The following is an 18,722-nucleotide window of genomic DNA, read 5'->3' as shown; positions in this document are numbered from 1 at the left end:
ATCCATAAAAAGAAAAAAAGGTACACATTTGTCAATTGTATTGTTTTCACAATAGACAATACAATAGTTAAGTAAGGAAAAAAGAAGTAGATTCAGCTTAAATGATGAAGCATGAATGAAGTCTGCGTCCTATAAAGGATTTAGGAAACTGGGACTATTTAAGTATAAGTGCATGAGCAAAGCATAAGAGACATGCAGCTGACTAATGAAACAAAAACACAATTGGCAGAACTTTGAATTATTCTATGGACCACATTTGTTACTAATAAATAATTATGCAAAATATCACAGGTATTCCTGCAGAAACATGCTTGCAATTGTTGTAATGAATAGTTGTTTTCATATTACTCTGTCTTTGATGTCACACTTTATATATTTGGTAGTACTTTATGCAAAAGTATCACATATTGTTAAATCTTTTGTTACATACTAATATGAAAAGGTCACTAACAATAGAATGTGTAACAAGACAACACTATAAAAGTGAATTTTAAGCACTGTTAGCCATTTCTCATTAAAGTGACTTCTGGGAGTTAAATATCCTATACTATGTTTGAAAATAATATTATCAAATATGTCCTTCATCTCTTTTAGTCTTAACCTCATTCTTTGCAATTCCATTTGAAACAATATTTAACTTAACAGTTACTGCCACTGTGAAAAAAAGCTAGGTTTCATTCCAGAGCATTTTCATGTATAAATCTTATCTTCAAAGGAAATACTTCATTGCTGGATTTCATTCATCTATACTACTGAAAGCTATCCAGGATGTTAAGGACCAATTTAATAAATTGGTCTTTACAAAATTCATAGAGGTATTTTTCTCATTTATTTGACATGAAAAAATGTCTTTCTCTTTATTCATTAGAAGATTGATTACAACAATGGTCAGCAAATCAGCAGCATGGAATTGAGGTAATTTTGTAGTCAAATAATAAAACACGCGTAACATATCCTGTGGCAATATATACTGATCTCTGTAGAGTTCAGCAGAGTGATTTGGATGTTTTAATTGAAATAACTCTAGTTAACTCCTACAGTTCTATTTATAAACTAACATTTATAATTTTAGAACAGGGAGATATCATAAAATATTGTTTCTAAATATATACAATTCAGAGACATGGACAGACATTTAGATACATTAGACTTCAAATAAAACACATTTAGAATTAGATGTAAATCCTCCCAAGCATTTCATTTATAATCAGTTTATAAATATATGTTTTCCATTTTCTAAAAACTTATAAGAATTTTGTGTTCTTTGTGACACATCATTTTATTCTACAATATCCAATTATTATTTTTGTGCATTATAGAATTAGATTTCCTAAGTGTTCATTCTTAAAAGATAAAAATGATCAATTTTGGTGGCTCACGCCTGTAATCCCAACGCTTAGGGAGGCCAAGGCAGGTGGATCATGAGGTCAGGAGATTGAGACCGTCTGGCCATGGTAAAAGCCCATCTCTACTAAAAGAAATACAAAAAGTTAGCTGGGTGTGGTGGCATATATTTGTAGTCCCAGCTACTCAGGAGGCTGGGGCAGGGGAATCGCTTGAATCTGGGAGACGGAGGTTGCAGTGTGCCAAGATCTTGCCATTGTACTCCAGCCTGGCAAAAGAGCAAGACTCCATCTCAAAAAAAAAAAAAAAAATTCAATTTTTAATTGTTCATAACAATCTACCTTCCCCCTCTTGGTTTTGTGTAATATAAAGAGCAAGAAAAAATATATGATTTAATGAGGCAAGATCTAATTAAAGTCTGGATTGGATAATCACATCAGGAAAGAGCAGAGAGGCCATCATATGCCACTGTGTCCAAAACTTCTTCAGCCCAGTGAGGCTTCTGGTTTTCTTTGAGAGTTTTCAAGTTTCTGATTTGTTTTTCCCCCATCTCAAACAATCACAGTCTTGAAAGTCTTCTAACAACTTATCTTCTAACCACTTATGATCCAAATGACAACAGTTATCAAATACTTCTTATGTGATAAAACTTTTTACTTGCTAAATCATTTTATCCTTGCAGCAACCCTTAAAATAAGAAGTCCTATTTTTATTCTAATTTTTGTGATAATGAAGCTGAAGAACCAAAGGAAAGTAATTAAATTTTCTATAGCCATACAGCAAGTAAGAAAGAGAGCCAGGTTCTGAATGTTGGCCATCTGGTTCTAGACAATACTCTCTCCTTCCGTGGACCAGAAGCAATAAAATGAGGTAATTCACTGGCATTCCATGACCTGCAAATTGTATGTAAGACAAACAGGATAGTCACAGAAGCCCATCTCTTAAGCAGAAGCATATTTATTTGAATAATATTGTGGAGGGAAAAAAAAGCAGTCTTTATTTACTTATTCCAGGCAAGAATACCCTTATCTTGTGAATTTCTTGTAAGATAGATTGAAAGGCAGTGGTTAGTACAAATGATGGCAAATGGAGTTAGTGGGCAGATCTTAGCCAGCCTATGAACTTTATCATCATTTTCATAAATCGTTTCAAACAGTAACCTTGCTAAATAAATATAGTTTCATCATAAGTCTCCTAGCATGCACAAGGCTTTCACCTGTACTTTTAACCAGAAAGCTGCTCATTAACTACATTTTATAGAAAATTCTGGAGTAGGCACTGTGTGAATGACAGCAGATGTATCGGTACTGGCTTAGTCTTAAGAAACAAACAAACTTCCAAAAATGAAACAACAAAAACAAAAATCTTCATCTTCATAAGGCAACTTCGAGTTGCTAGTCGGTATAAGGGAGAAGGGAGAAGAAACTCTTCTCACTGAATCATGTGGTCATTTAATGAGTTGTAAATATTCAGCCACCAAAATTGTGTCCACATTTGAGATAGTTTGTAGCTATTTTCTTTATTAGGTCTTCAAGTTTAGGTTCCACATTAAATAATACACACAACACACCTGTTTTGCTTTTTTTTTGTATTTTGAAAATTATTGTTATGGAAATATTTCAACATGTACAAAAATAGGGCAGAGGCTGACTCACTCCTCTAAGTCATCATTACATAGCCAGTGTTGTTGCAGTATATCTGCACACCCTTACATCTGTATTATTTCAAGAAATCCAAGAAGATACAGCATTGCTTCTATAAGTATTTAGTTATGCATTTCTAAAAGATATGGCCTTTCTTGTTTTACTTTTTATTTCTTGATTTTTGAGAAGGAGTCTCACTCTGTCACCCAGGCTGGAGTGCCATGGAATGATCTTCGCATACTGCAACCTCTACCTCCTAGATTCAAGTGATTCCTGCCTCAGCATCCTGAGTAGCTGGGACTACAGGTGCATGCCACCATGTCCGGCTAATTTTTGTATTTTCAATAGAGATGGTTCAGGCTGATTTTGAACTCCTGACCTCAGGTAATCTGCCCACCATGGCCTCCCAAAGTGCTGGGATTACAGGCATGAGCCACTGCACCTGGCCAAGATAAGGCTTTTTAAAAATACAGAGTTCCATTATCACAAGAAAAGTTATTATTTCTTTACTTCATAGACTATCTAGTCAATGTCTGCCTTATCATGCTATTTTATACATATTCTGTTTTTTGATTGGTTGGTTTTTACCATTTGTTTGATTGGGATCCAAATAAGATCCATGTATTATAATTTGCAGATTTGCATTTAAATCTCTTTCAATCTTTAGGTGCTGCCTCCTTTTTTTTTTCCTGTAATGTTGATATTGTTAAAGACACTAAATTCTTTATCACATAGAGTATTTATGGTCTGAATTTTTCCCATTGTAACCTGTTGAGATTCATTCAGGGTGGCTGACAAAATATTAGGGAAATATTAGGGAAAGTTGTAGATTATAGTCTTAAACCTTTTTGAATTGGGACAGTCTGAAGGCAGCTGGTTCCTTACATTGGCATAGCAGAAAAGATAAGAATGATAAAGGCTTCCCCAGTTAAGTCTGTTTACCCTACATTCCTTTGTCTTTTTATTTGCTAATGTAAACTTTGTGCTGTATGGTCCTCTCGGGGGGATATCAAAGGGGAATTACCTATTAATGGTGTTTACTCTGGGCCCCAGAACCCAAAGCTTTTGTTATTTGGAAAACCACTCTTTTAACTATGTTAATTATTCACAAGTGTGTTGACTTAGAACCTCTGTTATTAAATCTATCCTGAATAAATGTGGACAGTTACAGGGAGTTATGTTTGGTTAGCTGCAATCATCCTCTGAAAGCAGTCAAGGATCATCCCTAACCCACTCAGATTAGTGTGTGTGAGTGTATTCATTCATCAGCCCTTGAGTCAGGGTCTGCAGCACACACCTCTGCAGGTGCTGATCAATGTCTCAGGTGGTGACCCCAACGTGATTGAGGTCTCAAACACCTTGCAATGCTTTTTTACATGCCATGTCATTTTAGTACTGGAAAGTAAATTGGAATTAAAACCACCAGTCTTAATCAGATTCCATTTTAATTTTGTGTTGGATAGAGGATACTGAATTTTTCCATCAGAAGGTAAATGTGTCATTATTACTTTTTTGCTGTATTGAACATTGATGATCATTTCCTATATCTAATCACCCATTAGGAATTGCAAAATGTGTGAAGTTTAATTCTGTCTTTCATTTTCTTACATTATACAGGATATTTCCATAAAATAAACTTCTATTAACTATTTTGTTAAAGTACCAAGGTATTGAATAAAAGGCCTGATGAAGGATTATTTCTCTTCTAGCATTTCTTGAAGTTTTCTGTCATTCTCCAAGATGGAAATGACATATAAGAATATTTTGAAATTTATTAAGAACTCATGGATTTAAACACATTTAATATACACCTAATTGCAGTCATTAGTATTGTGATGCTCAAAATGTCACAGATTGGATAGTATGAGGTTTCACAGGCCACCTCTTAATTTTCTTGACATATGATAAAATGATCAAGTATCAAAGGCACATAGTCTTTTATAGCTGTCTTGTTTTCTTTAATATCAAGATATCAAATGTATGATCCCACCCTACATCCAGAATCAGCAATTTGTCCTAGGTGGCCTGGCTACTTCAGGTATAAATACAATCAATTTCAGCACAACTTCAGTCTGTGTACTAGGAATGCTCAGTGCTCCTGGTTTGGTCATAGTTCTAAACAATTTTCAAAGAGGGAATATTTATATTACGGAGAATATAATTAAGGGAATATTTATATTAAGCACCAAGCATTGATATTTTCCACTTCAATTCAAAGTGACAGATTTTTTTCACTATTTTATATTCTTTTCATAAGTATCTTTCCCTCCAGAACAAGAAATATCTCTTCTTAATAACACCCACACAATTATTCATATGTTTTATTTTACAGTACATTATGACAGCCTCAAGATAAAAAATAAAGCACTAACACAAACAATATTATTACAAAAAGCAGTCTGCTGACAAATATTGTAGTTGTTAAGTCTTAGATTTTATACTAGTAGGAATGCACAGTCAAAATATTATTGTAAACCTTTAAAAGGCACTTGTAATATGTTCTCTCTGTGGTCATTCATTTAATTTTGAATTTTAATAATTCATTTAAAATACATTTACATTATAATTATAAAATTTATTAATTTGCTTTTACATGTAACTTTTCTAATTTATGGCTTTTCATTCCTTTGCTCTTTTTTCATTAAATATAAGTGATATGTGGATATATCTGTATGTTTATGATTTTGTAAGTGTTTAAAAGAATACATTACAGTGCACAAAAATGAATGCATGCCTATGAATTGTCAGGGTTTCCAGAAAATTCTCCATTCCTAGTAATTTTATATTTACCCAGCTAAACTCTGATCCTCTCTACCCCCATATATGCTCATCTTTATGTCAGAAATACTTCTGCTTTTTCACCTTAATTTGGACACATAAAAGTGCACCAAATTTCTGTCCTCAGTTGTAAGAAAGTGCACACATATATCCTCCAACCAACCAAAACCCTAAGTAGACAAAATCATATTTAAATCCTTCTATCTCAAAAGGGAGGAAACAGTTCCTTCCCCAAATGATGTTTTGCGCCACTTTACATTGCAAATAAAGACTGGATGGAGATTTCCTTGTTTAATACTAGCATGCTAAACAAAAGTTTCACCACTCTTTTTTTCACATTTAATACTAAACTCCAGAGATTATGCCATGTTTGCGCATTATGATATTTCTCTTTAAGTTTTTAAAGCTGCATGCTATACTATTAGAGATTTTACATAATGTATTTAATTGGTAGCCTAATAACTGACAATTATGTTATCTATAAAATCATAAAAGTACAGAAAATTATGAACACATGTATGATTTTTATAATTTTACAAATGCATCTTTAGGATAATGTTTTTGTTGTTGTTCAAGTGTTACAAGTCCTTCATAGGAGTTGTACTATTTTGCAATTCACACTAACAACATATAAAAGTGCCTGGTTTTCTTCAGCCTTGCCAAGTAATCATTAACTTTTGGACTTTATGATAATTTCTTCAATGAAAAATACTGTCTTGATATAATTTTAAATTACATTTCTTTTATTTTGAGCAAACTGAACTTTTTTTACATACGTGAGAGAGAGAGAGATCTTTACATCTCCCCCTTAACCCTCTACCCCATGGACTCTCTTTTCTTGTCTCTGGTTACAGAGTTGTTGACCATTTTTTTTCTTTATTTTCCAAAGCTCTTTATTTATATAGATCAAAAATTGTTTTAAGTTTTATTTCTAAAGCCACTAAGATGAAGCCAATTTTTGGTATATGGAACAATTATCTTAACAAAAGACACATCAGAAAGTTTATCTTTATCTCATTGCACTACCATTTGCTGTGAACTTTTAACATAACATAGCCCAGTATTTTTTATTAATCACTCTTCAGATGGGGAAAATTTTTCCACATTTTGAATCTTGAATCTTTAAAATAGAAGATAAATATTTACATCTACAATTTCTGTGGCAACAAGGATATAGTCTAGTCTTAAAACAACCCGAAGAAGCATGTACTACTTGGAATTCATTTTTACAAAAGTGCCCAGTCTATCAAGTTATTGTGATAGTGACAGTGGACACAATGGCCAGAATTGACAAGCTGAGCTTCAGTGGCTATGCCCTAGGACAGCACCTATAGGGTCATTGCTGATAGCACCACAGAATACTAGTGTCGTTTCCGATTAGGTGGCAAACTTTTTTCCTCTCAACAATCCTTTTAGTTAAATTATATCTTGTAACAGAATTTGATCCAGATTAAACCAACTATATTGAATTTTCTAACTATGAACCCTGACTTATGTAGAAATTGGCACCAGAAGTTGATGATGGTAGGCACCCAATTCTCATGAAATGAGATCATTATATTTGTTATGTCCTTCTGAGTTTGTAGGGTTTGATATAGACATAGCATTAAAAGTTGAGAATCTGATAAACTTCAGCATACAAAGGCAAAATAGTTCTTTTTTTAATTCATAAATGATTTTGCTTGCTTATTAAACATTAGATTTTAGGGAATTGAGTAAATTCTACCAAAGAACAGTGTAAGGGACATGGGGAATATCATGATTTAGTGTACATTGGCTACTTATACCTAATCTAGAGGTTTAAAGAAAAAACTGAAGTTCAAAACCTCAAACCTTTGATTCAAGTTATGGTCTGATACTAGCTTTCTCTGACTGAAAACAGATGCTCTATTCCATTTTCCAAAAGGTTAAGTTTCTTAGATTTCAAAGATGAAACTTATGAATTGCCAAATTATATCATTTGAGATATTAGATATGCCATTTTTTTAAAGTGAAAGCTAAGGCATTTCGCAGGAAAAGGGTGGCACCCTAAGAATTGAAATGATGTATGGGAGATTTGGATGAGTCTGAGGACCCCCGTGGCCCACCTTTCCCTGACCCTCCCACTCCATCAGATGCAACACCTTTTTCCACCTCATGAGGAAATACTAGCCTTGCTTAATGGCCCTGTGACGGACCTTGCAAATGACTGTATACTTCCGCATGCTCAAGTCTCAAACTCCTTAGTCGCACAGCCTCCCACTTTAATTATATTCCAGTCCAAGTATATTCAGTAGCAGTGGATTTTTACATGAAATATGCTATGCTTTTAAATATATGGGTGACATTTTAGAATAGATTGTCATGGTGTCAGGACATGGAAGTTAGAGTATAATCTTATATTAAGTAAACATAGAAACATGGATAAATGTGTTACGAGTTTACAGAATGTGCTTGCTCTGGCAACCAAGAGAGATACTTCTTTTTTGTTCATTTGTTTGTTTGAAACCAGTAATCTCAAAGTTTTTCCATAATAAATATTACAGACAAACCAAAACAAGTTTCCTAAAACCAAAAATATAATTGAATATGTTCACCCTGTTGATCCATTCACGAACCCTTGAGTTTACTTACCTAAAACACTCTCCCATATCATTGAGGTGAGTGCCAGATTATTTGAAAAGACTGTATTATATTTTCTGTAGACTAGAAAGGTGAATGACACAGATTGCAATTAAAATATTCTTGTGGATATTATGATTTGGCAGCTTTTATTCTCGTTTTTTTTGTTGTTGTTCCTCTGCTCAAGTTGCAGGTAAATTAAGGCTAAAATATTTTTCGTTTTATCCACCCAACATCCCCTGACTCCACTGGAGCTTTGTTTTTGGATTTGATTTGTGTTTTTGCCAAAGATATGCACTGAAGCCAGATTTTTCAGAAAAGAATTGACACAGAGGCAGCATATTCCATATCTCGGAAATTAGTTTGACTCTTTTAAAAAATAAATTATGTGTATGTGATTAGTATATGTGATTATGGGGTATATGAGATATTTTGATACTAGCATACAATGAATAATCATCACATCTGAGTAAATGGGCTACCCTTCACCTTAAGCATTTATCGTTTCTTTGTGTTACAAACAATCCAATTATACTCTTTTAATTATATTAAAATATACAAAAAATTATTGTGGACTGTAATCAATCAGCTGTGCTATCAAATACTAGATCTTATTCTATCTAACTAAATAATTTTTTAACTTCTTAAAAAATAAATCACCAGCCAACTGGCAAAGTTGAATGGAGATCTCTCTGGAACCAGTAGTCTGAATAACTGGATTGCAGGTACTGGTAAAACATTCTCTGTCTTTGGGTCTTTTTTCTGCTTCAGTTATGGAGTTGCAATGTCTGTGGAAATATGTATCTATGGCTAGCTTTAGCTGATTGAAGTTATTTGTGATTTTTGGTCCTGGAATTTAAAACTCAAGGACTTTTCATTTTATACTCTTTGAGTGGCACGTGTTCCCTTTTACTGGACCTTAGTGAAAGCAAATCATCTTGCTGAAAAGAAAATTATTTTACTCAGGTATCACTTTCCCATTCTGTTCTGAATTGCTTCTAAACCAAAACTACATAATGTGAGTACAAGAATTATCTGTAAAATATAAATGTCACATCCAATCAATGGCTCAAAACTTTATCACACTGGAAAACATGAGCAGCTGTTGACATAATTTGGAATACAAAAATGGTCCCACTTGCTGTTTTTTTTTTAATCACTGTACTAATGGGTGCTAATTATGAGATTACTATCTGATAAGAAAGCACAATTCTGTTGTGGGATAGCTCATTTATAAGATAGCACAATTCAAAATCATGCTATAGTACAATTCATCTTAACTATGGAAAATTGGTGACAGCCTCTAGTATTGTATATTCAATGGAATAGATTAAGCACTAGTCAGCATTCTTTGCCATAGAATATACCACTCTGAAATTAACTGAAACATACCACTGCAATTGCAATTGTTATAGCTCTGACAAATGTCTTTGAACTTTCTATGCCTAGACTATTAGAGGGATATCCGTATGAAGAGTCAATTTCAAGGGAGGAAAATGCAACATGTATGTGTTCACCAGAGGGGACATATGTGGAAGAAACCACAGAAGAAATAATGCAGATCAGTGTTTATATTAGCTCACTGGATCCACATTTAAATTAACTAGGAAAATATAGGTACCATGAATATGTTTGGTGCTAAATGAGGGATTTGTGGGGCAAGCCACCAAGGTTCACAAGGCAGAGGCTATCTGGATAGACATGTTTTGAAAAGATCTTAGCATATATTTTGTGGGCATGGACCAACTTGTAATTATCACCTAGACTTGGTAAAACTCTATTCTCAAACAAGGCTTATGATGGACTTTGTTTTCCTTTTACGTTTTGTCAGAATCTGAAGATGTCATGCCTCTTGCAGGAACAGGCAGCACATATATACAATTAAATTTCTAAATGACCTTTACCCCCTTCTTTTTACTATGATTACCAGATATCACAATCAGACAATAAGATTCTTTTTGCAGCTATAGCTACCCGGGAATACCTTGGCATAGTACTGCAGTGTAATTGGTTGTTCCATGCCTGCCATTACCCATAGGCAACATGCACTAATGGCTTTTTTAAAAAACGTTTTACAGGCTGGCTGGTCCAGCTGTGCTCTGTTGTTTACAGTCTGAACATTAATATAATCTGAAAAGCCCCTTCTGACTTGGCCAAGGTTTTAAGTACTTCCTGGTATAGTAGGGAGAGCCAGTGGAAATTGTTCTATCTAGTACGCTAGGAAAGAATTTCTGCATCTTATCTCTGGGCATTCATCTCCATTTTCTGCTCCCAAAGTGACTCCAGTGAATGGTAAAGGAGGTTCATACTGCTTAAATTGGAGATAAGTGGATAAGACAAGCACAGTGTTACTTCTTTTTGTCCTTCAGGATGGTCCTACTCGCCTCTCCCCTGGAGAAATAACCATAATGATAGCCACACTTGGAGTGATTAAAGCTTTTTGTTAAATGTCCACTCTGAAGGTGGAAAATATTTCCCTAGTCATTGTCCCTCATCAGAGGATTCCACATGGTGGGCATGCGCTTATCCATTTTCGGGAGCACTATCTGTGAGCCCAGTGACTCACTCCTGCTTCATTAGACTTTATTGCTCCAAGGAAAAGGTATAGTGTGGCCAGTCCCCAGCAGGAATAGCAAAACTCCATTAATCAACATTAAACAAATCTATTCACAGAAGAAAGGAGAGAACTCAGAGAAAGTGAGTGTTTACATTGAAAACATTTATCTTTCTCAGTTTGTATTTCATATATAGGCGGCTAGCCTTGAACAGCCTGACTGTATAAATCTACAGATGGCTCACAATATGAATTTATTATAATGTTAAATTTGTCATGCTCAGCATTACATGGCTTCAGAATCAGTCTTTTTTGTGATACCACTTCCAGTTAATGCCTTGGGAATCCTTTCTTTCTAAAATTACCTGAGTCTCATTTCTTCTTGATAGTATTCCAGATAGTCATACTAATGGGTCACACCCACTTAATCTTCTCCAGCAGACAAATGTTCTCATTTCTCTCTTGGCTTCTAGTGTGTTGTACATCTAATATTATTAAAAATTGATGGACATTTTACTTAAAGTCAAATGAATTATTTTTCCAGATGAAGAAGTTTATGTTAGATGATCTCCTGTGGGCCAACTGTTAAACTGAGAAATGATGTACGTTTTATCTCACATGGTCATGAGGTTGGCCCTGACCCCGTCTCATGGAGGAATTCCAAATCGTCCTGCTGATTTCAGCAACATTCAAATGTAATTTCCCTAACTAAGCTCCAAAGACCTTTCAGTGTTGTTTCCTGAATTTGAAGCCCCCTGTTTCCTCAAAAGGAGTTCTCTTCATAGTACATTCATCTTTGCTTCCACTCTTTTAAATAACTATGGTAGCTAAAATAATTATGTGCAAGGTCTTTCTCTGGTCAGACGTTCTCAATCTGATACTTACTATTTTGTTTTATTTACATGGAAATAACTGTATACCTTGCATAATACGCAATAAAACCTAAAGAAAACAGTACTTCTTACCTGAAATGATTGCATGGAGAAAAACTGCAAAGATAGGATTATGGAAGTGTTTATTTAACCTGATCGGAAGACTGGTAGTCTGTAGATACAGGGGGAAAAAATCAATCTGTTGTCTGGAATCAATTCTCTATTGCAAGAGAGTTAGCAAGCAAAGTGACATAATAGGAATGAGAAAGTGAAGGCGATTGGCTGATTCTACATTCACCGGAGCTGTTAAAAAGAGAATGTTGACACTAGATTGAAATTTTCTAACTGAAATAGACAGCCAAATGAGTTTTTGAGCCACCACTCTAGAGTTCCAAATCCCTCAAGCATCCATCAAAACTTTACATACAGAAAGCAAAGGTTCTCAGTTTCTGGAAGATAAAACTTGAAATGCACTTTTCTTTTCCTTATTTTTCCTCCACTCCCTAAATATGCTTTTGCAATTTTCTGGGGATAATTTACACTTGAGGGTGAAAGTATGTTCAATTTAAGTTCTCCCTTCAGCAAAAATGGCTTAAATAATATTATTTTCCACGTGCAGCCGTAATCTTTATGACAGATAAATGGGAACTTCAAGGTATTGAGCAAATGCAATATTCCAGACATTTTACACATGCTAACCCATATAATTCTCCCGAAACACTCTATGAGGTGAACATAATTTTCATCCCAAATTTACACTTGAGGAGTCTGAGGCTTACATACATTAAATAACTTGCTTGGGATTGTAAACCCAAGTGAATTTTTTAGAGTGTCATTGACTTGTTTGCTGAGCCATGCTGAATGCCTCCTCCTACCTTCTAGACTGTTTTAGCATTCCTTCATCCCAGCTAACTTGTACTTCTGGATCTTTATAAACTTCTACACTATTCACTCATGCTGCTCTATTAACATTTGTTTTCTATTTCTGTGAATTTAAAATAGAATGTTTTGACACATTGGTGTACCATTGTGAACAAAGTGCATCACAAAGTTTCTGTTTCTGGCTAAGATGGAGTATGTGGGAAGATAATTACCCTCCTGCCTGAAGTAACAGAAATTTAAAATAGTTTCCAGACTATGGAACAAGGAGAATAAACCCTGGTGAAGATTGACATATTCCCAGAGTTGTAAGAATAGAGTGGAAAGTCTAGGAAAACAAAGGTAGCTAGATGGCATGGGCTGAATGTTTGTGTCTACCCAAAATTTATGTTCGGAAGCCTAAATCCCTAATGTGATGGTATTTGGAGATAAGCCTTTAGAAGGTAATTAGGTCTCAATGGTGGAACTCTCAGATGGGAGTAGTGCCATTAGAAACAGAGAGAGGAGAGCTTGCTTACTCTCTTTTCTATTCTCTTCCATGTGAGGGCACAAGAAGATAGCAATGTGAATACACAGAGAAGATGGTCACCTGCAAAGCAGAAAGAGAGTCCTTACCAGACACTGGATCTGCTGGTATCTTGACCTTAGATTTCCTAGCCTCCGAAACTATAATAAGTACATTTACATTGTTTAAGCTGCCCATTCTATGTTACTCTTTCATAGCAGCCTGACCTAATGCACTAGAATTTATAGGACAGAATAGCAAACATGAGAAAGAAGCAGAGAGGAAGTCAAGAGATTTTTCACAGGATTGTCTATAGGTGTTCAGCAGAATACCGAATGGCACTGATAGTATTCCAGATAGACATACTAATGTGTCATGCTCTCTTAATCTTCTCCAGCAGATGAATACTCTCATTTCTTTTCTTGTCTTCTAGTATGTTTTACCTCTAAGATTATTAAAAATTGATGAAGATTTTACTTAAAGTCAAATGAATTACTTTTCCAGATGAAGTTTACGCTAGATAACCTCCTATGGAACAAGTATTATACTGAGGAATGATGTAAGTTTTATCTCAGATAGTCATGAGGTGAGAAAAAATTATCCAAGACTAAGGAAACATTAAAAAAGATTAGAGTAAATACTTACCTGGCAGAAGAGATACAGTGATCATGAAGGTGGTTTTCCCAGGGCAAGGCTTATCCATTGCACTCCAGATGTGCTGACCCCTGCGATTTCCCCAAATGTGGGAAACTCTACTGCATAATTCGTGGTCGTGGGGGACTGCATTCTCGCTTTCCCCTGATTGTCCATAATCATCATCATCATCATCATCATCATCATAAAAGTAAAAAAAATTATAAAAAGATTAGAATAATAGTGTCTGGCACACAAAAAATATAAGGAATAGTGTATGTTAATCCTGGCCAAACTGGAAAAATTCATAATTCATGAATAATTGGATAGAGCCCTCAGAAGTGTTTTTACTAAGCAGTTTGTGATAAAATAATTAACACTATACCAAATGCAGCTCTGATTTCTCCGGGCAGGTATCAATATCAAGACAAAAAATATCATATCACACTAGAAAAAAGCTCAGAAAGATTGACTACAAACATATTCAGCACTTGAAAATGTAAAATTCACAGTATGTTGCTGCTAATTACAAAATATCAGACATGCAAAGAAGTGGGAGTATAAAACCCAAGGCTGAGAAACATACATTAATCAAAACTGATTAAAACATGACAGAAATGTCATGCAACCATATTAAAAAAAATGTTTTCTTACAAGTGTATTCTCTCCATTTGTTAAGCAGACAGAAGTAAAGCATAAAAGGAGGACCTAAATCAAACTTTGAGATGAGAAACAAAATGAATGAGATAAAAATACAGCAGATATGATAAAGTCAGATATTTTGGAAGAAAAGGTTAATGAACTTGAAAACAGCTGATTTAGAGAGAAGTATCCTGTAGGTAGAATAGTATTCACTCAATCTGTTCCTAATGCCAATAGTTATAAACCATTATAAATGAAATGGACATTTAAATGGCTTAACATAAAACAACACAAAAAGCAAAATAAAATAAAATTAATATGCAACTTTTATTAATGCATTGCTATTATGATTGCTAAATTAAAATTTTCTGAAATATATCCTGAATTTTATTATCTTGAATTTAATATATTTTATGCATAAATAGAGAGGAAGGAAACAGGAAAAAAAACAAGTGTACGTTTTCCAGAGTAGAGAAGAAGGAAAAATAAAAATGTTTTGTTGGTCAAACAGTCTATTAGGATGAGATTATAAGATTAATTTTCCTTAAGAATTCAGGCATTTTAGTATGTTTTTGTCTCTGGGTGTAAGAGACACAGCTAAGAAAAATTTTTAGAATGAACTCTCCTGTATGATACTACTATACTAGAATAGTAGCTATACTACTAAATATATTACACTATGCATTGGTTAAAACCCATAAACCTATAAAACACAAAAGTGAAACAATGTATACCAATTAAAGAAACACTGAAGTTTCTCAGTATCTCAGGACAGAGTTCAAAATGTGCCAATAAAATTGAACAGTACTACAAATGTATGAAACAGCCTCACACAGAGGTGGGAGCTGAAGGTGTTGCACTGAGGAATTTTGTGTATGAGTGGAAATGTAACTGTGTAAGAAATGTACTTTAGTTGTTAAAAATCATTCCCTATGGGGTTACAGTCTAACAATTCAGAAACCACTAGACATGTTTACTGAAATTAAAACTTGCAGGACATAGATATATGATGGTTAAATTAGTGTTTCTTACTACTGGACTGAAGAGTTGAAAACAAGGCAAAATTTATCCAAGTGGTAGAGTTTTAGAGTAAGAAACATCAGAATGACTTCATTTTATCTTAGTATAGATATGGATGTATGCACATATAAATTTTTGTGTATAAGTGTATGTAAAATTTTATATTTAAGTGTACCAAAATTCTTTGTATATACACATATTTCTTTGCTCTGTCAACTGAGAGGGCCTAAAATGAAAGGCACCCAATAGCAATGAACATATTTGGCACCCATATCTTTATTATGATACTATTATCCAATAAAAAAATTAGTGCACCTTGGAGAAATGTCTGATTATAGGACTGGATATGGAAATATACAAGGATAGACTGGATAACCTTGTAGTAACAGAATGTGAAGATATGCTTAAACAAAATAGAGCAAAACAAACCAACCAAACAAACAAACGACAAAAAAAAAATTCCCAAAATATGAGTATGTTAGCAGGAGATATTTGCCAATGAAAGATAGACTCAGGGTGAAACTTGAAACAATAAAACCCACAAACTAAAGTAGAATTGGATTTTAACTTTTAATATAAAATCAGTATTCATAATACTATACTGAGAAAAATCATGAAAACTAAGTAAAGCAGAATAGACAATCTGTGCTGAAAGAATTCTAATTTTTTGAAGTAGATTCTTTTACTTTTTTAAGGAGGTAGAGTTATAACTCCACACTCCTAAATTTTGACTGTGTGTAATGACTTCCTTTCAAAAAGAGTATAGTATAAGAAGAATGAAAAAAAAATATTTTCACAATGGGGAAATGTTTAAAAAAGGTTTTTCAGTAGAATCATATAATCCTGTGTTTTAGATTTTGGTAACTATAAAATATTTGCACAATAAAATATGTACTGGAAACAAAGAATACTCTGAGGCCAGAAAATGTATTTGAAAGGCAACTATAGAAAAGGTAAGAGATGTTGGGGTCTCTTTAAATAATTAGCTAAAGGAAAAGATAGAAACAAGGTATTCATTTTTACTTTGTATTTTACCTTCCATCATAATTCCATAAGCTAAAAATTATTTAAAGTCACAAGATACTTTTTAATTAATTTTAGTTACTGATAATTTTCTATAGTGTTTTTTACACATGGACTTGATAAAAAAGATGCAATGAATTATATTTTATTTTTGCTGAGAAAACAACTATAGTCTGTTAGAAAGTTTGAAATAGCGAATTTGTTGTCTAGCCCTTGGACTATTTCTAAATATGAATTTTTACTTGATAAGTTTATCTTATATTTAAAGCTGGTTTACTTTGTGTTCATTTTCTAGATCCATTTAATTCTCTGTTACCTAGAAAACTGCATTTGCATGATGTGCATGCACAATTATCTCATTTAAGTTGGGTCTACTCTGAATAAATGTGATAATTCGAATCAGCTCATTTCACCATTTCAGCACTTATTTATACTTGTCAAGTAGCAAATACTTCATTAATTCAAAGACATACTTCGTCAATTTGATTGCCTATCTTGTTGGTACAGCTGCTTGTTTTCATAATCCAGTTGCATATTAGGGTATTTGAGTCTGTAGTTACATGACCAATCTTGTTTATTTGCTGATGACTCTCTGCTTTAATAATTGGAGTCATTAGTGTATGAAAATGTGTGTTTTGCAAACACTGATCCATTGACCAAGCTGTGTGTTGGTACACTAATTAATAGTATCTATATTAAAATGCTTTCATTAAAAAGTTGGTGCTATAATATAAAATTACACAATTATAGCATATCATTTGTAATATAAATATATAAACTAGAGGAATCTACAAATATCTTTAAATGTATAGTAAGCTGTATTTATTGCAATAGAAAATCCTCTCATCTTTTTCCCACCTAAGGATTTGTTTGGTGCAAAGGATGCCATTTAAATCATTTTCCTGAATCAATGCATTTTAACAAGGTAGAGTACTTTTCTGTATGTTTTATACTATGTTATGAAGGTCATGAGAAAGGTCAATACACGTTAGAGAAAGCTTTGAAGAAAATATATGAATTGACTTGTTTCTACAAATTATTTTCTAAACAGGTAAGTTATAGAATTTCATAGACAATGAGAAAAATGAGGATTAAAATACCATTGAGTTCTGGTCTGACATTTAAGCATTCTGGACATTTTAATTCTATCCAAATAAGTAAAGGCTCAACTAACCAAGAGTAACTAACTCTTTTTAGATCTGTCATAAAACTGATCTTACAGGGCAAATTGTACTCCAAGAAGAATCCCTCACAGAAACAAGTTCCAGGGTAGAAAACCTGATGTATAATTGACAAATCATTGCAAGCTCAATGGGAACAAGTCTTAGAGTTGGGAAATTCAGGGTGCTCAGCCTTAGGGGAACACACTTTTCAGAGTTTTAATTCCAGGAGTTCTACTATGTTCTCACAGTAAAAATATGAGGAAAATTTCTTCTTGATTCTGGCAATGGGATGGGAGGAGTAGCCATTTAGAAACATGACAAAGCATTTTGCTCTTAAAAAGGCTTGCCCTCTTAAGAAACTGCTTTACCAGAACCTAGCATGCTGAAGCTTATCAGAGCTTCACTAATGTTGGGGAAGGGAATTATCCAACTCTGGCCTGCTTTAGCCCTCTTTGTAGGGGAGGATAAATATATAACCCCAGCTACTCCCAGCCTTCTATGTGGAAGATGAAAAACACCAAACTTCAGCCTTCTCTAATGATCTTTTGTCACCTAAGATAAAGGGAGTACTGAAAAGCACTCATGAAGGTCAGTTCAGGGACTCAATATCATTAAATAACTGAGACCTAATTATGAGACTGTAGAATGCTTCCTCCTTCCCCCAACACATTACCATCACATTACTAAAGGCTGCTTAAGAAAACACAGTTTGAAGAGACAGAGCAAGCATCACAACCAGAGTCAGATATTAGCTGGAATGTTGGAATTATCATATCAAAAATTTAAAATAACTATGATTAATATGACAAAGGCTCTAACAGTGACAGAAATTCCCCAGAAAGAAACACAAAGAAATGCTAGGATAAAAAACAATGTAACAGATATAAAGAATGCCTTTCATGGACTCACTAGAAAACTCAACATGGAGGAGAAATGAAGTGCATAGCTCGAGGATATGGCAATAGAGATTTACAGAACTAAAAAACAAATACAGAAAAGACTAAAAACATTACTTGATAACTTTGGGACAATGATAAAATGTGTAGCATACATGTAATGGGAATG

The 18,722-nt window shown here is 33.9% G+C and overlaps 1 long non-coding RNA gene and 1 other non-coding gene across 7 annotated transcripts in view; both read left to right on the top strand.

Moving 5' to 3' along the window:
• Positions 1-18,722, top strand: part of LOC118152825 (uncharacterized) — a 343,181-nt gene that overhangs the window by 162,292 nt on the left and 162,167 nt on the right. The window lies entirely within an intron of this gene.
• Positions 13,814-13,977, top strand: LOC118147887 (U1 spliceosomal RNA). The gene has a single exon (XR_004734587.1). It is a non-coding gene; the product is annotated as a U1 spliceosomal RNA (small nuclear RNA).

The sequence above is a fragment of the Callithrix jacchus genome, chromosome 1 (assembly GCF_049354715.1).
Source record: "Callithrix jacchus isolate 240 chromosome 1, calJac240_pri, whole genome shotgun sequence".
Classification (NCBI taxonomy): domain Eukaryota; kingdom Metazoa; phylum Chordata; class Mammalia; order Primates; family Cebidae; genus Callithrix; species Callithrix jacchus.
The sequence above is the reverse complement of the archived record's forward strand: the minus strand, read 5'-3'. Positions and strand labels throughout refer to the sequence as shown.